The 24,389-nt window shown below is 35.8% G+C and overlaps 1 protein-coding gene across 1 annotated transcript in view; it reads right to left on the bottom strand.

Moving 5' to 3' along the window:
• Positions 1–24,110, bottom strand: part of LOC138705942 (organic cation transporter protein-like) — a 67,216-nt gene extending 43,106 nt beyond the window's left edge. Inside the window, exon 1 of the mRNA XM_069834753.1 lies at positions 24,014–24,110. The gene's annotated coding sequence lies outside the window, so the exon portion shown is untranslated. The remainder of the gene's footprint in view (positions 1–24,013) is intronic.
• Between the last annotated feature and the right edge of the window lie 279 nt (positions 24,111–24,389).

Consider the following 24,389-nt stretch of genomic DNA (forward strand, 5'->3'; position numbering starts at 1 on the left):
TATGTTGGTAATTAGTAGATTAATATGATCTAATATTAAAATTTATTTTGTCTGACAACATGAAATTCATTGCTTTGACTAGTTTACGGTTCACGAGACTTAACCTAAAACTGTATTTGGTTTGATCACGTGAAATGATTAGTACCGTACAAACTCCGAAAACGGAATGCCACTTTGAAATATACGCTTAAGCATACTTTAGACCTACTCCTAATAATTTTGCTATTCTAGTTATAATTACTGTGTCCCTGCACATAATTCCTTCCTCATTATCTTCTTTCTTCAGTTCATTATACATATGAACTATAAATTCCTGAAGCGTACTCTGAATTCATACGCTTTCTTTCTTGGAGGAGTCACTGCGTCAAATCGTTATTTACGCATGAAAATTGATGCTGTAGCCTTTCCTGAAGCGATTTGTGCAGTTACAAGTCTTACAAGAATGCATCTTTATGATAAATTCATCATCAAATGCACACTGAATACACTCGCAATCACTATCACAACTACCTGTTAAATGCCACACTTGCCACAATGATGACGATGCGCGAAGGGTTTCAATTTTGTACAGCACAGCAGCGCTCACTGTGTGTCTAGGAACGTCATTGGTCGAATTGTGACAGTTTAGATCAGATTAGTAAAGTTCTCAAACTATGATATTCGTAGCGCTTATTTCTTAATCAGTACTCTCTCGGCAAAACAAACGTGGCAGTAGTGTTGTTTTGGAGTCTGTATAGCTCGCGCAAGAAACGATTACCGAAACCCAATGCTACTGTTCTCCAACCAGGAGATCAACCGTGAAAGGAATGTGCTTACTATTGCGACATCTATTGAAGCGAAGTAGATATATAATATTATCGTTATAACGTCTGTTTAAAAACCATGCGCTCTCCTGCATTTGTTATTTCCTGTATGGAGAGATTAAAAGACCAGGAGATTAACAGTGATCTAATTTTGTAACTAGGGTAGTATAAACATGTGTGTATCAATGTTATTGTTTGTGCTGTGACAGCGAGTCAATAGAGATATGAGTACCCACGTGTGTGACCTTATGACATCTTATGACAGCAACATCCATTCATAGCATTACTCCCTTTCGTCTCATCCGGCAGAGACTTTCTCGTGGTTTGAGCACAGTAGCGTTGTTGTCTGTTTTGACGTGTGTATGTAGGCACGCCGAGGGAGGAGAGGTGCGAGCCGATGGAAGTACTGTCTCTTCCAAGAAGATGAACATGACATCGCTGTGGAAATAAAGAACGTAGCAAGAGAAAAATTCGAAGCTAATTAAATGCGCAACATATGTTTACGAATGAAATAATAATACCGTGCGATACAAGACACATATTCACCTGCAATGGAACAAACTAAAGTCGTAATGTAACTATCACAACACAAGACTGATTCTATCGATGTTATTTCTCTTCCGACTGTACTCTTGAATGTCATTCAAGTTATCTCGTGACCTTTCCTCTCGCCCGCTCTTCCTTATCGCATTGTTTCATTCGCATTCCTTCCGTCGGTAATCCGTGGTTGCGAGACCTATACTTACCCAGCTATCAAAGGTTAGACGACTTACGACTTCCGTTTGATAAGCTGGTGAGTGATGAGAATATTGAGTGGGAAATACATGTGAGGCTCTTGAGGTTGTACGGAAGCGAAGAAAGCAGCTATTTGCAAGACGGAAAAATATATAATGTCAAATTGTCCATCTCACGTCACTATATTATGTTAATATACTTAGGTACATTAATAAGATATCTTTAAACCAAACATAAAGAGAATGTCGTCGCTTCACAGCTTATGAACTACTCTTTTAATTTCTTTCAGTAACGCTCCCAACATGCTGATACTTGATCTCAATGTTTTCCAAATAAACTATAAAGGTAAGCGTTCACTACATCGTATCGCACTCCTGGTACGAATCGCACGCAACGGATATTTTAAGTGCAATGCGTTCACTGTAACGGCTTCACCTCGTCGCCTCATCGGATTCCCCTATCAGCTGTTTAAAACATGACGTCGTACGATATTCACATTACTGAAAGCAGAGGAGTTGAGGTTAGGTCTATTAATTACGTCTGTTAGCGAATAAGAATTTGTAATTGCTTCATGCGTCTTAATTGAAGAGGAAGAAACGAAAGAAATATTGGTTACATAATATATTTGCAAGAAACGACTTGATTACTGTAATGGGAACGCCTCAAATTATATAATTCTTCGCAATTTTCTACACGCGAAATAAGTTTTCCGTCTGCCATTTTGGCGCGACACTGAACATGGCACAACATAATAGTAACAGTTGACCAATTAAAATTGATTTATTAAAGAAGGCTATGATCGCACGCATCGGAAAAGTTGCCCATCCGAGAAACGTGGACGAATTTGCCGAGAGGCGATGCGTGCGATACGATGTATTGAACGCTTACCTTAATTATGTAAATTTACAGTATATCCTAAACTTAATCCTCCATTGAAGTAGTTGGGCTAATGGTTGGCGCTAGGGGCACAATACCTCGCCTCTTTGTCACTTTCTGCAAGAAGTTCCAGCTGAACAACGACTTCATTCGTGATGTTTCCCTCACTGCTATCAGAGGATCACTTGCCATTTTAAAATACCACCTGTACTTTGTTTCCTAAAGAGGAAGAACTTTTGTTTCAACGTCTAATCCGTTTGTTTATTATGTTTAGGCCTGTTATATGTATGCTCTTATCCTTCCTGTACTTAATTTCCCTTTCTTGTTCGTTCCTCACATTTCTCTTTTGTGGTCTGTTTTTGTTTTCACTCTGTGTGTTATGCTTTGTCCATTGAGACAGTCCCGTTATTGGGAAAGCTGAAAGAGTATCTTTCTTCTTTCTATAATTTATTAATATCAATGTTAATTTATATTGGCATACAGCAAGGAAATGATTTCAGTGTCAAAAACTCACAATGTCCTACTGCATGTAATTGGAAGTATAGGCTATTATTTTCTTTAACATTTGTGTACCAATGGTCCCAATAATGCTTGACGAACAATGAAAGAGTATTATTATTTTAAAATAATTAGTTCCTACTAGAGATGGGATAAACTGCTCTTTTTAAGAAACAGTTTCGACTGTAACTGTTTCATGAACGAAGCTGTTCCAAAATAACAGTTTCAAAGAAACAATTTCATAAGAATATGTTTACAACATCAGTGCCAATTGTTCCAAACGTTCCAACTGTTTCAACTTATCTGTTTCAGGAACGTGTTTCAAAGCTCTTTAATCGTCTTTAAATCAGCTGTTCAGTGTATTATAACGACGAAAGTTACTGTTAAAGATACATAAATAACTACAATTCAAAATTAAACGATTTTATTAAAAATAACGCATATAACCCTAGGAGAGTTTAATAACAATAAGACTTCAGCCGATAATATTTTCGCGGTATATTAATAATTAACACTACGTTTGGGCACCATGAACATATTCTCCGTCAATGAGCGGTTAATAATAATAATTAATATCAGATTTATTAGGGAATTTGATTCGTACAATTAAATTGCGCTGTCCTACATAGGCTACTGTTGCACGAAGTTCGTGTGGAACATCGATATCTACTTTCGATTGGAGGTCGATGATAGCGTTATACGTCGTCTTTGCAGACAGCAATGAACAGGGAAGCTGTTTAGAAATTGAACTGTTTGTCTGTTGGAACCACGTGGAACTTTGAAGTGATCACTGGAGCAGTGTAACACTCGTTGGAACAGGTTATTTCACGAAACTGTTTCGATACGAAACTGTTTCAATTGTGAAACAGTTTCAAAAAAACTGTTCCAGGTTTTTTACCCATCTCTAGTGCCTACTACGTAAAATGAAATACTATGTTGGTTTTTGTTGTTTCAAAATTACTGCAATGTTTATATTTTATTCAAATGCTGTACAAAAATCATGTTAATGAATGATGCTTTACAAACCACTGCTCTGTGAAGTATAACAGTAAACCCAATGTTTCTTCTGTTGTCAAACACAGATACTGACAATAATTGTGTTTTTTTTTCCTTCTGTTAAGTGTCTTTATAATGTCCAAATGTCAATTTAATCCAACACTAGAAGCGCAGAATAGATTCTTGTACACCCCTCCAGCTACCAACTGATAAAAGCAACGCGTGAATGATGCAATCTGCACAGACGGGCGATCCCGCGCACGCGCAGCCTGGTTGACCCTGAGTGAAGAGGGTTCGTAATACGTGTTTACTGTCTAGTGCAGTCATGTCATGTCAAGGTCGGCCGCTAGTGGCAGCTGCCACAGCTTTGCCAGGAGCTCGGCCCAGGGCATCGCGTGCTCCGAACAGTGCGTCGGCAGACGGAGACGTAGCAACTTCGAGCCCGAGAAATGGCTGCGTCTAAATGCATAGACATGCTTCGTGCTGAATCTCCTACTTTACGTAGATTTTTTAATTCAGAATGGGAGAATCTGTTCTTATGCAGGCTTGTAGCAAATCATATACAATGCTTAGTATGCAAACAGTTCTTCGTTGTAAAGAAGTACAATATAAAACGACATTACGAGTTAAAACACCTAGCGGACTATGGAGGATTTGAGGGAGAAGAACGAGTCGCTCTAGTACAACGTCTAAAAGCGGATACATGTGATGTAAGTAGTTCACTCACGTTGTGAGATATTACTATTATTTGTCTACCTAGTTAAATGCTATTATTACCATCATAGGCGGAGAGAGAAGCGTTTTCTTGGCGGGGGGGGGGGGCAAAGCGAAACCATAGAATCCTCATATAACGGGGTTATGGGGGACATCATTTACCTCCTCCCCCCGTTGTAGCTTGACTGTGGTACAGTGTTTCGAAATATCATTTAATAAAGATATTTTCGGGGACATGTTTCTTACAGTGTTACATCCATATACGCGATGTTTCGGACCGAGTTGTATAAGGCTTGAACTGTAGGCTTACTATAAATTATAATAGAGCATAACTTAAAACAATCTCCCTCTTTTTCTCTCTCATACAGAAGCACGTGCATACATCAATAAAATTACGTAACAGTGCTAACAGAAACTCTTTTATATGAAGTTTACCTTCTTGAAGATATCATATGAAATGTAACCTCTAATTATTATTTTATTTAATCTCGTTTTTAAATTTACACATTATACCGGAATTACTTTTATTTTTTTCTGCATTGTTGTGCAGAATGTTATTCATATTTCTCCAAGTGGCGGCCTGAACACCTGCAAACTTTTAATACATGAGTACAGGCTGTTACAAAAGAAACATTACAGTGCTTCCATTCCTCAGATGAGGTGTAGAAATTCTTGTACATTCAGAAATTTAAAATAAATGTTATAGTCCAAACACATGATCTGAAAACATTAATTCATCAGTTTAAGCACAGAAACTTAATCATAAATAAAAGCAAAAAAGATCTTTTGAATTAAATATTTTCTAACGTTAATAGAAAGAGTTGAGACAAGTTTGGGGGGGGGGGTGGAACAGTGCCCCACCATGCCCCCCCCCCATAACTCGCCTATGATTACCATACATAGTTGCGCAGTCTTAAAGATCTTGGAATTTGCTAATAGTACACTAGGCTGCAAAAGAAATGCCGATACGAAATTATATCGTTTTCCGAGGACTGTAGCAAACTTGGTGAGGTGGAAAGCTATTTTCCTCGGAGTTGACTAGTTCGGTCCCATGGTCAGAAATATATACTAGTTCGGTCCGGAGCCAAGAAGTAAACAATACTAGTTCGGTCCCGGGTCTTTATGTTAACAGTACTAGTTCAGTTCCGGATCGAAAATAGAGCAGTACTGGTTGGAAATTTTCCTTCCTATTCTAAGTCATAAGGCAGGGACGGATAAATTCGTGACTCGAGACACTGCCTGCCCCTTCCTTAAGAAACGATTAAAAATATCGATTATTATGTTCAATGTATAGTATAAACCTCAGTCAGAACTTCTTAAACGTTACGGTAGTCAGTGGTACTAGGAGCTAAGTTTTTGAGAGAAATTTGTAGGACAGTTTTATATATTTGAGTTCGTTTATTGATTTATATACAAATTCTGCCATTTTGTCTCTAACATGTTGTTCTTTCTTTAACTGGTCTGGTCTTCTTTTTGTTGCTGGACTTCTAATTTGTATGTCATGTGTCAAATGAAAACATGTTGGGTTCGATACGACAGGTAGTTCATTATATATCCTACTATAACAATCTCTTTGATATGTATGTATACATTTTTATTTTATTGGGTTATTTTACGACGCTGTATCAACATCTAGGTTATTTAGCGTCTGAATGAAATGAAGGTGATAATGCCAGTGAAATGAGTGTGAAATGAGTCCAGGGGCCAGCACCAAAAGTTACCCAGCATTTGCTCGTATTGGGTTAAGGGAAAACACCGGAAAAAACCTCAACCAGGTAACTTGCCCCGACCGGGATTCGAACCCGGGCCACCTGGTTTCGCGGCAGACGCGCTCCACAGGTGTTGGCCCGTATGCATACATACATACATACAAACATACATACATACATACATATATACATACATACATACAACACTATCGTCTGTGTAAAAATTGTAGCCAATGAATTTTTTCAGTAATATTTATTATCGTTATTTTATTATTATTGTTATTGTTAATTTTATCATCATCATCATCATCACCATCATATTCATATAATAATATGGTCACCTTAGTTCCAGTCCCATCAGATGCAAATAGAAAGGATACAGAAAAGGTTTTTACGTTATTTAGGTTATATTAAAAACAAAATCACTTGTCTTATGAAAGCAAATTTCATATTATCAGTTACTTCTTAAATTTAATTATAAAACTTTAACATCTAGACAGTTAATAAATGGCCACATTTTATTCTACAAGACTGTTAATTGTATATTGAATATCTGTGATTTTCTTAAATTCCTTCAGTTCAATGTAAAAAGAACAGAATGACGTCATAGACAACCTTATGTTATTCCAATTCTCAGAACTGCTTTCTTCAAGAACTCTCCATTGTTTGTTATGTTTAATACTTACAACTCTGTCTTTAAACTGTGATTCTCAATTATATTTCAGTTTATCAACACTAATCTCACTGAAGTTTTCGATTTGTCTAGAGGAAATCGAAACTCCAGTGGTATTTAATTGACTATTACACGATTAAAAGAAAGTATATAAAGATTAGAAGAAATAAAGTACTCTAATAAAATAAAATATTAATTTTCTTATTAAAATTCTATTTCACTAATGTTAGCTTCACCAAAACGTTTGAACGGAGCCGCCATTCTCAGCTGACTACCTATGCAGTAAACAAATGACGATTGCAAAGCATATTTTATAGTTACTTACTTACAAATGGCTTTTAAGGAACCCGCAGGTTCATTGCCCCTCACTGTATGGATTCGTAACAAGGTTTTTTTTTTTACGGTGATGGGTTGTTAGCCTTTCGCCCAACCCCCAAGCTGGAAGACCACCCCTTGTCGGCTGTCCACGACTGCTTATTCAACATATTCGCAGCTAGCCTCCATATCTGGAGGCCGTCTCCTCTATCCGCAACCTGAGGACGCGCTATGTCGTGGCGATAGGGACCCACAATACATGGACATATTTTATAGTACCGTAAAGAATTTTCAGTTTGAAATTTTGGCAAACAAAGAAACAAATGGTAGGGAGGTGATGAAAACAGAAGAAAGTATATAAAGATTGGAAGAAATAAAGTACTCTAATACAATAAAATAGATATTAATTGACTTACTAAAATTCTATTTTACTAATGTTCACCAAAACGTTTGAACGGAGCCGCCATTTTCAGTCAACTATCTATGCGGGAAACAAATGACGATCGCAAAGCATGTTTTATAGTACTGTGAAGAATTTTCAGTTTGAGATGTTGACAAACAAAGAAACAAATGCTAGAGAAGTGATAAAAACAAACAGATGCTAGGGAAATTATAAAAATAAAAAAAAAAATGCTAAGGAAACAGCCATCGTTGGTTGAAACACGTCCCTTCGTACCGTTTTATTTGCCAAAAGCAGTATGAGGTAATAAAAGTGTAATAGTCAATTAAAAGATTAATTCATATAATTTAAAAAAAAAACTATATTTCATTAGGTACTTAGATTATGAATAAGCGTATTGTAATGATTTTACTCTAATTTTGAAATAATTCTTCTTTATTACATTGATATTTGTCACTAATATTAACTGCAATGCTATGTTCTAGCATCTATTATGTATTCTTCTTTCTTTCGTTTGTGTTGCTTGATTTGGTTTTTCACTATTATGTATTTTGTATGTAAATTGTATCAATGTAAGCCACCTATAATTGGAAGCTTGCTTCTGTACGTTTAAATAAATAAATCATAATTATCATCAAAAGTATACTGCCACGTTCTTTACAGGGAAGTGAAGTTTTTACAACTCCGTCTGTTGATGTAGAGAGTAGTGCATCAACTAGTGCAGACGAAGAAATCCCTTCTGTGGCAGGAATACAACATACTGCTCCTAGATCAGCTAATAAACGGACAAAGCAAATGAGTACAGACAGCATCGTGGAAGAACTGCGTAAAATCGCATCACATTTAAATGCGCCACCAAAAGAAGATGACGAATTTGACTGTTTTGGCAAATTAGTTGCGTGCCAGCTAAAAAAACTTCCCGAGTCAGCAGCTCTACAATCAATGGCTTTTATTCATTCTTATTTGGTGCAGGAAAGAATGAAAACTCAGGAACAAGGACAGGCGCAGGGTACTTTTTCGACAGCATCAGCGTCAACAAATAGTAATGAATAGAGTTCTGCGTTTGGTTACTTTTGAGTGCAAGTTAGGTGTACATCGATTTTACTAGCTTCGTGCGGAGAGCAAGTTGCAAGTCAACAGTCCACGCTACAGTGAACCAAGCAGCCTTCCCGCATACACCGGTACTGTGTGTCTACATTCGTGTACCTGTTTGTGTAAGTCGGCGAGCAACAGGATTACCACTTAGATTTAATAACAACAGTATCGAAGTACAGAGACATCATTTTATTTTTACTTCAATTTTTATTGCACCTGAATTTTTTAATTTACTTCACTCCCATCCTCTCTACTAGTAAACTTCCAACCGTTCTCCACACAGAACCAAGGCCGCGTATGCAGTCAAAGTCGCCTTACGGCCATAGTAAGCAGTGCTGAGTTAGTGAGTATAGTACGTTCTAGAAATATGTTCCCGTTTTCCAGTGACGAAAGAGGTTTCAATATTGAATCATATTTTCGCACAGGTACTGTCGTCCGTTTGCCTATGTTGCATCCCGGTTTCCCCCACCCGCTTCTGCTCGCCCCTCTGTAAAGGCTAGTGGCTGGGCTGTCTTAGCTCTTTTCTGAAAACATTGGTTTCTGTTAGGAATTGGACGTCTACGTAATATTATACAACTGTATAAAATAACTTAAATGAAAGGGCCTCGTTAAGTAATTAACTGTCACGTGATTTCCCCCCTTTCTACGACCCTGTGACAAAACCACTTGGACTGCTAGTAGATAGAATGTCTGAGTAATTTTATCTTTTCGGATCGGGCAGAAGTGAAGACTGAATTTACAGTACGTAAGGTACTCTTTTATAGAGTAGGTAAGAATTATTTCAACATGAGTTACTCGTACGAAGGACGAAACTGGTAATTGGAATTAGGTACAATAGTCTATAGTGCGATAATATGCACAAAAGAACTGAAGCATGTATCGAAATGAACGGCCACCATTTTCAAAAATGTATTTAATATTATGATTATTTTTCAATTCAACTTTATTCTCTATATTGTAGGCCAAAGCTAATGTGCTGTACACAGTATATATACACTGCATAATGAATACGTCCGAATGAATAGCTCAGTTCGTGAGTAAAAACACTTATTGTTAATAGTGTACTGTATTTTGATTAAGGAAAAACCTAATGAAAATTATCAAACTGAAAATCACGATATTTCCTAGTTTACGAAAATGGATGAACTACTTTCTTTCCCTCCTACACATAGTAAAGTGATTTGTTTGTATTTTATGCCAGTATCATCGAGCTCCAGTCGTGGAAGGGGGTAGCAAACGGTGTTTCTGTTTGTCAACGTTAATCCAAAGGTATAGCCAGGTTAATATTAGAAAAGTTAGTAAAAATAAAATGATGTCCCTGTATATATTTAAAGACAACTTAAATGTAATAGAAGATACTTTTTACTTTAAAAAAAAAATTGAAAAAAATCAGAAGCCAGCCCCTTTATTTTGAAGAGACACCACATTTCGTCCACACATGTAATGAGGAAATCTTTCAAGCTAAGATAAAGATACATTTATTGAAATATATTAAACAATATTAAATATTTATACAGTGCAAACACAGGCCCTCAGAGACGCTGTAAAGCAATGTAGGACAATATCTTGAGAGGAGTGACAAATTTAACGATATTACAATCTGATTCGTTTGGGTATGGATAATATTAATTTATTATTATAAAGCTAGTATGATAAGTAGGAAAAATTTCTTGCTGGTTATATTATGAATAAAAGACGGGAGTTTCCATATATGGTAATCAACAATGCATAACCTGAAAGAACAAATGGATAATCGTAGATGATTAAAGTGGCTACTACAAATCAACAGCGGGCACAATGTGTTCTTTGGTATGCTAAATTTGAGAGTGTTAAAAGAGTTCAAAGGGAATTTCGGCGTGAGTATGGTATATGTAATATATCTAAATACGATTCCATAATGTTGTGGTATAAACAGGTTCTGTGTTAAAAAAAAAAACATGCAGGAGGTCGCAGGTGAAACCCAGTACGAGAAGCAGCTATCTCTTGGCTTGGTCTCCAAACTCTCCAGATCTAACTCCTCCTCACTTCTTCGTGTAGGGTTTTATTAAAGACATTGTCTATTCACAGAAACCCAAGAACATTGATGATCTGAGAGTAAAAATTACTCAAGCTTTTCAATAAATCACCCCTCTTATGTTACAACGGACGTGGGCTGATTTGCATAATCGTTATGAGTTATGCAGGGTATGCAATGGGGGTCATGTTGAGCTCTGAGGAATCTCCTATCTTTCTGTGTTGTATGCACAAAGTTTTAACAAATAAACTTCAGTAGTAAATGTTTTACGGTGTTTTTATTTTAGCCATACCCAAACGGATCACCCTGCATTAAAAAAAAAACACATTCGAATTTCTTTCTAAAACCGTTTTGTTAACATTATGTATTAGTCGTAGTGACATGAAAGAAATCGAAGACTTAAAAAAAAATTTTGAAACTAATAATTCAGGTGCCACATACAATTTTTAGTCGCCGTGTCTATCTGGCAACCAGAATTTGTCAACTCCTGATTTTTACAATAAGTAAATCCCATCTAGATACATTAGATCTAATTAAAGTTTGGAATTAACAAATGAAAAAATATAAATTTCAATACAAACTTAAAACAAAACACATCGTGACTGCGTGCCTCACGAATCTCTAAAAATTAAAATCAATTGCTAAACATTTTAAGTGTTTCAAATGAAAACGTTTTCCTTTTTCTGATAAAATACAGTTTCTTCTTTCCTAATGATGTGCTTGCTACAAAATAATTCGTCTACTGGAGCGCTCATTTCCAATCGCCTAGCTTTGTTTTCTTTTTGTATGTTCACTGAACAGCAGACCTGAACCGTCGAATGCCGCCTATCCATACTTCATATATACATACCTACACTGTTGAGGGTTACTTGGAGACTTTAGGTAACTAAACGCAGAACTCTAACTATGAATGCTGTCATCTAATGATGGAAATATCTTTTCTCAAGCTATCTATTCTATCCTCAATTAGAACAAAGATCATTGATCGTTATTTACTTATCTATCAGAAATATTTGTATTATTTTGAGAAATAAATTTACAGCTCTTAAAATAAAAACATGTAATTTTATTCATTACTTACCTTAAGAGGGAGGGGGGAAGAAGCTGGCCACCCTATCCCATTATTTTCTGGCTTAATTGCCTCATGAGTGGTGCTTTGTTGGTATCACTTATGAGGTTCAGCCCTGTCTTCAGACAGTTGATTAAATAACAATTTACTTCAACATAATCTCTTACAAAGGAACGTTCAGCACTGGAAGGTTGCGTAGGACCTCCAAATTTCGCACACTGATACATCTTAGTAGTGTAAGATGTGCCAAAAAAGTTGCGAAAATAACATCGTCATTGTTCCTGCAATAACTCCTATGTGCAAAATATAAAATTGTTCAGTAGGAAGAAAACCACATTCATTCATTCATTCTATGTATGTATGGTATCATAGTTTGAGGTGAAACTTATAAATCCAACCTTTATCCGTTAATTTTACTACAGAAAAAAGTATTAAAAATTTGTTTAAAAAAGCAAAAAGATTACCCAACTGAATTGTTGTTTAAACACTTCAAAGTTTTCAATATTAAACAAATGTATTATTTTATTTTATTAAAATATTTTAATAGAAATTTTAATAACTTTGAAAGGTATAATATACATAAATATAGAACTAAAAATATGAATTCTCTGCGTTTGTGTGAACCAAAATGTAAAACCAATGCAGCTCTTTATCATAGCATGAGTCAAGGTCCCAGATTATTAAACAAATTTTATTCCAATAATATTTCAACCACGAATCCTATCCAAATTAATAAAAAAAATAAAGAAAAATGTATTGGATTTATAGTTTGGGTTTAAACATATTAAACACTTTTTAATCTGTATTCACTCTCAATTTTAATTTTATTTTTGTCTGTGTTTGAATCCCCTCCTGAGCACGAGTCTTACTCATTCACGAGTGGGCTAGTTTATCTTTATTGTATTTATTAACTTGTATTCATTTCAAACTTACTAGCAATAAAATAAATAAATAAAATCAATAAATGGCAGTGGTACATAGGAGATTGTAAATTCTTACATTTTCGAAAGAAAGAAATATAATTGCGTATAGGAGACTTTATTATTTACTGTATCACTATTTAAGTTATTTAATAGAGCAAAAATCTGAAAATCGATAAATATGTCACATAGGAGTTATTGCAGGAACAACGACGATATGCAAGTTATTAAAACGATGTTCCGAATATCGCTGTGAATCAATGTGAAGCTAGTAGTTGCGGAGCCTTTTGAGTGTAGCATGTGAAAAGTTCAACATGCAACAGATATTCTTTCCTTTATCAATACACCGCGTATGATAGACTAGTGTCGCGTTAATAGACTGTCATAGTACTTTTGCCCTAGAGGGCTCGCCATCTTGCTTTTGCCTGATAAGACTCTTGAGGGCCTTATCCTAAAAAAAAATACCGTTGCACTTTCACAGTTAAGAATAATTTTAGAGTAAAGTTTCAATCCAATATTGGTATTCTCTAGTATGTAGGCCTACAATCGTCCCAATCGTAGACCGGATTTTTGTTCGGATCAAAATCAAAGTTTTAACGCGCGGTTCACTCGTTGTCGTTTCAAAGAAGATAAGTATGTGGCCTCCTAATCGATAATAATCGGTAATCGAGATTGTTCGTCACTCGAGTAATCTTGTCAACGCCGTCCGTGCAGCGTATAGATAATTATACAGTGTGGACATTTCGCGTCGGTACCTTTGATGTAGCAGGACTGATTTCAATGACCTTCAAACCAGTTTGAGCGTGAGATTCTGCTTTCTCCCAGGAGTTGGCACTGACATCACACCAGCTAGCAGTCGACACAGCGGAAATATAACACATACAATTAATAGGCCTACATCTAGGTACATTATGCACTCAAATAAAATAAATTGGACCGATGAAATAATAAATCCGTCATTAACTGTAATGTCTAGACTCTAGAGTTCCTTTATAATGAGAGTTGAGACGTTTACCCCAACAACAATTAAAATATGTAATGATTTGATAGCACTGGAAATGAAAAAAACAAAAGTCTTTATGAGAAGTAAAACCATATACCTATATTATATTGCATACAAATATTAAACGAATTTGATACATAATTTTATAATGTATTATATTATTTTATAATATAATTTATTATATCTAAAATATAAAAAAAAAATATTATTACAACTAGTTTGTCACTGAGAAATAAGGAAAAGCTGTTAACTTGAAATTATTTTAAGCAAAGCGTTACTGGATTATGCACTAAGGTAGGCGATGTTTTGAGCTCGTGTCTCAACTTTACTATCAATTATTATTATCGTACCGTGTGCTCGATTACACTAACCTCTAGCGCTTGAAAGTGGAACTAAACGCCGGCACACAGAGAAACAAAGCATAGGAAAATTCGCTCAGTGTCCATTCTATATAATCCCTATTCGCTGGTCCGTGGTCTATGTAGTGGTATTCAATCAATGATACGCGTACCCCCAGAGGTACTCGGGGTTGTCTGAAGAGGTACTGTCCATTACTCAGGAGAAGACGAGCGGAAAGAATGTGACCTTCTTGACTATCGCTGCTGATTATTATAAACATCGCTCAGATAAGCATCCCAGTAGCCAGGTTATTACTCGTGCAGGGAACATGAGTAACAATGCGTATGGAAATTAAAGCAAAGTTGAACAGAAGGAGACCTAATGTTTCCGCTTACTGCAGTACAAATATTGCACGTATTGTCGTACGTTATCTGTTCACATCCCTTTCTCCTCAGTCCGCTCTCGTCTTCTCCTGAGTCACCGACAGTACGCATCCCAATGAGCTACTGGCTACGTATGTAGAAATGCTGGCATATTTTATTATATTTGTTAATATGTAATTATTGCAGCTTACATATTTCCATTGTTTTTTGTTATTTCTATCATGCAAATACATTACTGTACTATTTACAGCTTAAGCAACCTCCATCCTAATGCCAATGATCGCAACATGGTCGAAGTCCACACTAGAAGTAATGTGTTAAATTTCTATTATTTCTATCAAAGAGTCCACACCTGTGGAGTAACGGTTAGCGCGTCTGGCCGCGAAACCAGGTGGCCCGGGTTCGATTCCCGGTCGAGGCAAGTTACCTGGTTGAGGTTTTTTCCGGGGTTTTCCCTCAACCCAATATGAGCAAATGCTGGGTAGCTTTCGGTGCTGGACCCCGGACTCATTTCACCGGCATTATCACCTTCATCTCATTCAGACTCTAAATAACCTAAGCTGTTGATAAAGCGTCGTAAAATAACCTACTAAAATAAAAAAACCTCAATCAAAGGATGAAGTTTCACTGTCATGGTTGCTCGGCGTTCATATCTACTGCATTACGGACCAGACTGTACTGACGATGCAACATATTGATTGAGCCATCTGACGTCACGCAGTGAGGGAGGAGGAGATCGGGGAGCGGAACTTCAATCTTATTTAAAGTTTAATACCTGGTATGAATCTTTGTCTTATTGTTTCTCGTAATAAAAATTGTGCTGGTTAAATAACCTACTTTAAGACAGCATTTTTGCGTACACGTTGCACCAACACGCAAAGAAGCTGCGAACGCCTAGAAAGCTAGGTTCGGAACTGAATTAGATATCTACAGTAGGCCTACAGTTTAGTGCTTACTGACAGAACTAGGATGTTCGAATCAAAAGCCATTATAAAGCATGTTGTGGTTACGTTCCTCTCTAAAGCCACAAATAAATTAAAACATTTCTTGAACCCATTCTAATTTGAAATTAAGAATGAAAATTCATAATAATTCTCAGTGGGCAGACAAAAGGGCTTAAGTCACTCTATGCAAAATTTAAATCCGAAAATTGGCATGTTCAGGCTATTTCATGATCTTCTTTATTGTTGACGTTACTGGTTTTACGATCTCTACTAGGAAACTGCTTTAATGAAGAAAATCTTGTATCTTACTTACTTACTGGCTTTTAAGGAACCCGGAGGTTCATTGCCGCCCTCACATAAGCCCGCCATTGGTCCCTATCCTGAGCAAGATTAATCCATTCTCTATCATCATATCCCACCTCCCTCAAATCCATTTTATTATTATCCTCCCATCTACGTCTCGGCCTTCCCAAAGGTCTTTTTCCCTCCGGCCTCCCAACTAACACTATATATGCATTTATGGGTTCGCCCATACGTGCTACATGCCCTGCCCATCTCAAACGTCTGGATTTAATGTTCCTAATTATGTCAGGTGAAGGATACAATGCGTGCAGTTCTGTGTTGTGTAACTTTCTCCATTCTCCTGTAACTTCATCCCTCTTAGCCCCAAATATTTTCCTAAGCACCTTATTCTCAAACACCCTTAACCTATGTTCCTCTCTCAAAGTCAGAGTCCAAGTTTCACAACCATAAAGAACAACCGGTAATATAACTGTTTTATAAATTCTAACTTTAAGATTTTTTGACAGCAGACTGGATGATAAAAGCTTCTCAACCGAATAATAACACGCATTTCCCATATTTATTCTGTGTTTAATTTCCTCCCGAATATCATTTATATTTGTTACTGTTGCTGAAAATCTTATATCACAAAAGAATAATGATTTAAACCCTTTTGCCCGCCCATCGGAGAATTATCTATGTGCCTTTTAGTAAAAAATGAAAATGTGTTATTATTAGAACCCGGTAAATAGGTTTGGAAGTAAATTCCGAAAAGACAAAGTATATGATTGTCTCGTGACGAGAATATTGTACGAAATGGAAATATAAAAATTAGAAATTTATCCTCTGAAGAGGTGGAAAAATTCAAATACCTGGGAGCAACACTAACAAGTATAAATGATACTCGGGAGGAAATTAAACACAGAATAAATATGGGAAATGCCTGTTATTATTCGGTTGAGAAGCTTTTATCATCCAGTCTGCTGTCAAAAAATCTGAAAGTTAGAATTTATAAAACAGTTATATTACCGGTTGTTCTTTATGGTTGTGAAACTTAGACTCTTCACTTTTAGAGAGGAACATAGGTTAAGGGTGTCTGAGAATAAGGTGCTTAGGAAAATATTTCGGGCTAAGAGGGATGAAGTTACAGGAGATGGAGAAAGTTACACAACACAGAACTGCACGCATTGTATTCTTCACCTGACATAATTAGGAACTTAAAATCCAGACGTTTGAGATGGGCAGGGCATGTAGCACGTATGGGCGAATCCAGAAATGCATGTAGAGTGTTAGTTGGGAGGCAGGAGGGAAAAAGATCTTGGGGAGGCCGAGACGTAGATGGGAAGATAATATTAAAATGGATTTGGGGGAGGTGAGATATGATGATAGAGACTGGATTAATCTTGCTCAGGATAGGGACCAATGGCGGGCTTATGTGAGGGCGGTAATGAACCTCCGGGTTCCTCAAGAGCAAGTAAGTAAGTATTAGAGCCCGGATGTTTAGGCATTTATTTTGGTTAAAATATGCAGGCATATAGGCACTAAAAATAGTAAAAATAAGCAATGAAATAGGCATTTATTATTCATGGCAACAGACAAAAAATAGACAAATACTTGATGAACTATCCCACCGCCCACTACTCACTTTCCTTGGTTACATGGCACAACAAGATGCTTTTTTAAGTTGTCAACTGTCATAGTGAGCCGCCTGTCAGAGAGAACGTTTTTCATGGTGGAAAAAGATCTTACTACTTCTACTGAAGTGATTGGAGCAAACTTAAAACAACTTATTTCAGAAGGACGGTCTCTACTTTCTTTCAGAGATCGGGAAAAACCGACTGTGTGTTGTCTCAGAAAGAGGGGTGTGAGAAGGGATGATTAGGGACTTCAAAGCACGCGTGACTTGTGCGTGCAAGCGACGACAATAACGGGACCTGGAGACTTGCTTTTAATACTTCCCTCATCCCCTTTCTTTCGCTGGTAAACCTCGAAGTGACCTGAGCACTGAGGGTTATACTGTTCAAACATCTTTGTAAGTGACATGAAGGATGTAATCGGTAGGGGAGAAAAATTGACAACTTCTTGAAAACATATGTATTGCTGGAGAATAAGATTCTCAACAAATATTTGTGTGAGGTGAATATATATTTTTAATTTGTACAACCGTTCTTTTTTGTTTTTTGACATAATTTATGTGCGGTTTATTTTAAATGCATTAAAAATATAGAAAATGCACAATAACGACGTAAAAAGGTTAAAAAATGCATATAACCTTAAAATAGGCAACGGGAGCTAAAATAGGCAAAAGAGGTAAAATAAAAATTGGGACTATCGTCCCCAAATGTGTGGAAACGTGTTTATCTGTAATAGGTCTTTCATACATACACTCAGTTTAAAAAAGGCATTTTGCCTAACATCTGGGCTCTACTTATTATGATCACAGTCATTGTCGCTTCACTACATTCTGCCTAGGGAAGTTCTTTCACTGGAAACTCAGCATTCTCAATCTTCCCTATTTTCTGCCTTCCTCTTAGTCTCTGCTTACGATGCATTATATCTTAATGTTGTCTATCATCTGATATCTTGTTCTGCCCCGAACTTTTCTCCCGTTCACCATTCCTTCCAGTGTATCCTTCGGTAGGCAGTTTCTCATTTTATTTTCAGCTTAGCATGTGAGAGAAATCATATACTTTTAGACGTTCTTGGTCCAAGATTTATGAACCGGTCAAATAGTGATTCGCTATTGAGTCAAGAGTACTCTGTCTAGGATTTCAACTTTGTTTTATGTTGTAGCCTATACCTGACCGTGAAACGAGGGGGTCCGGGCTCAGATCCTGGTTGGGACAAGTTACACGGTTGAGGTTTTTTCCGGAGTTTTCCCTCAACCCATTAAAAGCAAATGCTGGGTAACTTTCGGCGCTGGACCCTGAACTCATTTCGTTAGCAATATCATCTTCATCTTATTTAGACGCTAGATAACCACAGCAGTTGATAAAGCATCGTAAAACACCCAACATTACACATTGCTTCAACACAATTCGTATCACAGTTCCTAACTTTATCTTGGAGGTTCAATGCCCATCCACGGAGACATCGACTATATTACCAATATGGCAATACCAATATGGCAATATTCTGTACTGTCTGTGCAGAACATCCGTTTACTAGCAACTATGGCCTTAGAACTTTCTCCCACTCTGTTGTTAATATTAAGAGTCATCCCTTATTTTATAAGCCAATATTTGAAAAATTAAAATATAGTTAAGTTTACTTCTATGCTACGTTTTATTGAACATTTATATTATATTATATCACATTCCATTCCATTATATTATATTATATTATATTATATTATATTATATTATATTATATTATATTATATTATATCGTCACGTGAATGCAAGAACTCGTAACTCGAAATTTGCGTTTTTTAGTTATCTCTTTTATAGCATAGCAAAAATCGCACAAAATGTAATGCAAGAACAAAAGTCCCGTCGCTCTTATTTCCGGCAGCCAATCACGTTGCAAGTCGGCTACATTTAAACGTGTGCGTCTTGTCATTCGCTATTGATGATGTAATGAATTTCCTATGGCTCGATAAATAATTAATATAATCGCCCGCCATTTTGGCTCTTTTGTTGGCGTTCGCAGAAATCACACGAGGACGTTATTTGCCGCTCAATTATTTGCTCAATTACAGTGCGTTTGATTTATTATCATAGGAGCTACAACATGATAATGTTTAACGGTGAAGCAAATAGATTCCTCATCTGGTAGCTCGGCAACGAAAGAACAAAAATGGCGAACAATACTACCTACCTAGACTTTATAGAGCCTTCACTTCCTAAGACGTAAGCAAAGGGGAGGAGTCACACCGGAAATAACAGCGACACGACTATAGGTAACTGATCGAACGATACCAGCGACATCTATTTTCCAATATAACAAATAGGTGAAAGAAAACGAGACATATTCCTTAGTGCAATAAATAAGTAAATAGGCAATGTCACAAAATAGGAAAAATCAAGTTACCTAGTTCTTGCATTCAGGTTACGATATTATATTATATTATATTATTCCACCAGTTTACATCGGTCGTGATAGCCCTTCACATTTCTGCATACAGTGCTATCACTCCCTTGGATACATATTCTGCTTACGTTTTTTTCATCATTCTTCTGTTACCTATAAATAACCCTGATCACTTTTCTATCACGTCACTCATCTCTGTATCCCTCCATCTTTTTCTATTTACCCTTTCCTTTCCCAGTTATCTATCTTATTCTTACTAATCTAATTTAACTAAACAATCAAATCTCTTATTAATTGTTCCCAACATTGTTTACAATAGTTGAGCTCTTCCATAGTTGTTAACTTATTTATTCACTTGAATCACTAACGTTCACTGACTACTTATCCCCATTAATCTCATCTGTATATTTTCAGACGAAGTAGGTTCTACACTTTCATTACATTTGCATTCCCACTTTCTTTATTATATTTGTATCACTACTTACTTATCATCACTCTCTGGTTATTACTTGTATCTTATACTTTTTCACTATTATTCCCTTGACTTACCGTTTTTTCTGTCACTATCACTCTTTTCACTTTATCACTTTCCTAAGTTTTGTCACTCATGCATCAACCTCTTAAGTTATAAATTTTCTGTCCGTTATATCAGCGTTTCTCAAACTTTTTTGAAGTAGGGACCACTTTAAGTCAGAACAGTTCCGCGGACCACCTTACTCTTGTTCCCTTCGAAAGCAAATTTATAATTTTTGTAGTATATTTCAATACCAGTATATTTATATTTTAAAACAGAATGAATTAATTAAAATTAATTTAATTCAAGTAATTTTATATTAATATTAACTAATTAAGTTAATGTTAATAGAAAAAAATTCATTTTCGTTTTTTAATAAATCAAGGCTATTAGAGTTTGGATAATCTTCAATTTATTAACTAAACAAAATACATAAATGTTGGTACTCACATTAATGAGATGGATAAGCCTACCGATTTTTGCACATTTCTATATTTAGAAGTGTGCTGGTAAGCTTAAGTCGGAGATCGTCACATACATCGAGTCGATTTCGGTACTTTGTTTTTATTAGAGTTACTGATGAAAACCTTTTCTCACACAGATACATAAAAGCAAACTGAATTCTAATCTGTAAAGCACAATTGTACAGTTCACTATATTCTCTTTTTATTTGTGATGAGGTCCAGAAATTAACCATACCTTCCGCTTGGAATTTCATTTTAAGTCGAGAGTTCAATTAACTGTTCTCTTTCACTCAATGAAAGTTTGTTATTTTCAATATCGCAATGAAAGGGATCGCAAACCATGAAAATGCATCATATTTACTTGGTTTAGTTTCAAATTGTGACCTCAGAGTTTCGACATGCGAACATATGTCATTACATATATATATATATATATTTTTTTTTTTTCCAGTAACTAAATCATTTTCAACCAAAAAAAGTCTCTAGGGTTGGAAATAGTGAAAAAATCCTCTGTTTTACGGAATTGACCCACAAACCAAGTTTCCTCTCGAACACTTTTCTCTCATGCGCATTGAAAACAATCAAAGATTACCTTGTAGAGAGATATTTAGTTCGTTTAGTTTTGTGAATACATCTGGAAGATATGCCAATGTACTTAGCCACATGTCATCAGCTGATGTGCAGGGAAAAGATGGCGAGAAACACCACGTTCATAGTCCTTTAAATTCCTCTTTTGTTGCTGAGAGTAGAGTGGGAAGTCGGTAGACAGGTAGGGTAATAAATTTCATAAAATGCCAGTACTGGGAGAAAAAGTGAAAGGTGATTGTCATGTGTCATTTCCAAACTCTGAGATTTTCAGCTATAGGTGATACGCAATTCATTTGAATTTTATTTTTTCCTCTGTCCTTTTTGAAGGACCACAAGAGCAGACATCGGGGACCACAGGTGGTCCGCGGACCATAGTTTGAGAAACGCTGCCTTATATTATATTATATTATATTATATTATATTATATTATATTATATTATATTATATTATATTATATTATATTATATTATATATTAATCGAATATTCCCAATTCTTATTTAGTATTTACGGATGGATACTGCGTGAATAAGAATGTGTGTTCTTCGTTTATTAGAGGGGCTCAGGTTTATACATTAAAAACTCAACTCATATAGCAGTGCTTTTACTGCAGAACTCTACTTCTGCTAATAACGCCGTAGCATCAGCAAATCTTATGCACTTTATTTTTCTTCCTTCTAGGACCTTACCATGTCAGCAAGCCTGATTACGAACGTAACCTGATATCACAAAATATAAGGAACATTTATTTTCTCATGATCTATTAAAGATATGATTTTGAAATCTGCTCTACATTATGTATGTAACAAATTCCTGCAGACAGAATTTTAAAACTTGAATATTTTTTTTTTCAAAATAAATTAAAAGAAAATGTAGTAGTACTGCTTTGCCAAAGTAAAGTTCTTTAAATATTCATCTAAAAACAATTTTTCTGCAGGAGAATTTACACTATGCAATAATAAAGGAGTGTGCAAAATGTCATTATTTTATCTCAAATAGTTTCCGAGAAAATATTCCTTCTTTTTCTAGTTTTTATAAAATGTGGTTTTTGATCAGTTTGGACTTACGTCTATCCTTCATCATAGCTATGGTGACATTATTCAATATTATGTATCGGTGAAAGATCAACTCATAAGACTGTCATCTCATTATCAGGTCGTACAATGAATGGGAAAAGAAACAAACAAAAAGAAACATTCGAAATGCATGCACTGGTTCGAATTTCCCGCGGACTTACCTTGTAATATTCACTGCTTGACGAATTTAGTAGATATGACTATAGCGCCACTTCTAGTCAACTTTTGAAACTACCTCCAAACTGAATTTCGACATAAAAAGTTATTGAACAATAACAAAAAAGAATTATACTTTTAAAATTTGAAAATGTATTAGCGAAAAAAAAAAATCCTACAAAAATGTTAAGATACGCAATGCATGCGCTACATTCACGTAATACACGTCACTGATTATTATGTAATAAGAATGGTAAGATAAGACATAGTAGTCGGATCATAGGCCCTTTGTTGCGGTCGAAGTCTGCTTTAATTGATTGAATTAAGGTTAGGTCTGTTGCTATCGATACGAATGTTCTGGCTAGAATTTTTCGATTTGTTTCCTGGTATCGGATACAGACGTGTTTTATTTCTGATACATTCAACCCAATATTCCACAGTCACTCGAAAGGTATACACCATTTTATATTGAGATAGGACGTGAGGAATAATAAAGGATTGTTAAACGTTAGCCCTACTACTTTAATAATAATAATAATAATAATAATAATAATAATAATAATAATAATAATAATAATAATAATAATAATAATAATATCTGCAATTCTAAGAATTGTTTATATCTTCCTGATATAATTAAGAAAAAAAAACACGAAATTAATTACGAAAATACAATTTTTTTACAAATTTATTATGACGCATGAAATTACGACTGCAACCATTTCATTCTTCTTGTTCGCTTTGTTTTATTTCAGACAGAAAAATCATTCAAATCTTTTGACAATAAACTACAAAATTTTTCTTTCAGTCTGTAATAATAGAACCTTGGAAATGAAAAATCTTGCATTCGCCTAATAGTAGCCTGTAAACATAATGTTATTATATGATTTTATTAGATAGAAAAGTAAGTAATTTTCAAGAACAGATCGCTCTCTCTTCTTCGCCAAAGCTAAAGTAAACTTTTTAGTTGGTTATTTAACGAAACTGTATCAACTATTAAGTTATTTAGCGTGTCGATGGATTTGGTAAAAGCAAGATGATATTTGGTGAGATGAGATCGAGGATTTGACATAGATTACCTGACATTCACCTTACAGTTAGGGAAAACCTAGGAAGAAACTCAATCAGGTAATCACACCTGAGTGCAGGTCCGAATCAGCAGGCAAAGGAGCCTACCGACTGAGCTACGCCGATGGCTACTAAAATAAACTATCGGACTAGATCGAATTAATCAAATCAAACCTGACCTAGCATAGTTAAATTTAGTTTAGCTTTGGTGAGGAAAGCAGAGCGGTCTTTTCTTGAAAATCAATGTACCGAAAAATTGTATATATATTCCTATTAAATATACGGCGCTCTAATATTGTTGAGTAATATTATGATAGTAAACACAAGTTTAATTTCACAAGATACGCACCTCTTACACTGCAGATGTGTGGTGATAAACCATCTCGATGCCTCCTCCCCACCAACACACGCCCCACATTCTCATTCTCACTGACAGAACAGTGACGATCAGCTGCACACTAGCGCTGTCGTCGGCGCCGACGCCGGCGTCGGCGATAACGAGACATATCTCACGAATGACGAGCGCTTATCCAACTAAAAGTTCGACCTGTAGAGTCCCTCGCCCCCCCTCCTATTTTTAAGGGGTTAGGTACAGCTTACAGCAGTAAAATTTTGGAAATATTCAACATTTTTTTCCTCCATTACTGTATCTTGTACAATAATGAAAATTAATATGTGTAAAACACTGTCCTTCTGCTATATGAAAAAAATATTTTTACAGTTTA

Source organism: Periplaneta americana, chromosome 1 (genome assembly GCF_040183065.1).
Source record: "Periplaneta americana isolate PAMFEO1 chromosome 1, P.americana_PAMFEO1_priV1, whole genome shotgun sequence".
In the NCBI taxonomy this organism is placed as follows: Eukaryota; Metazoa; Arthropoda; class Insecta; order Blattodea; family Blattidae; genus Periplaneta; species Periplaneta americana.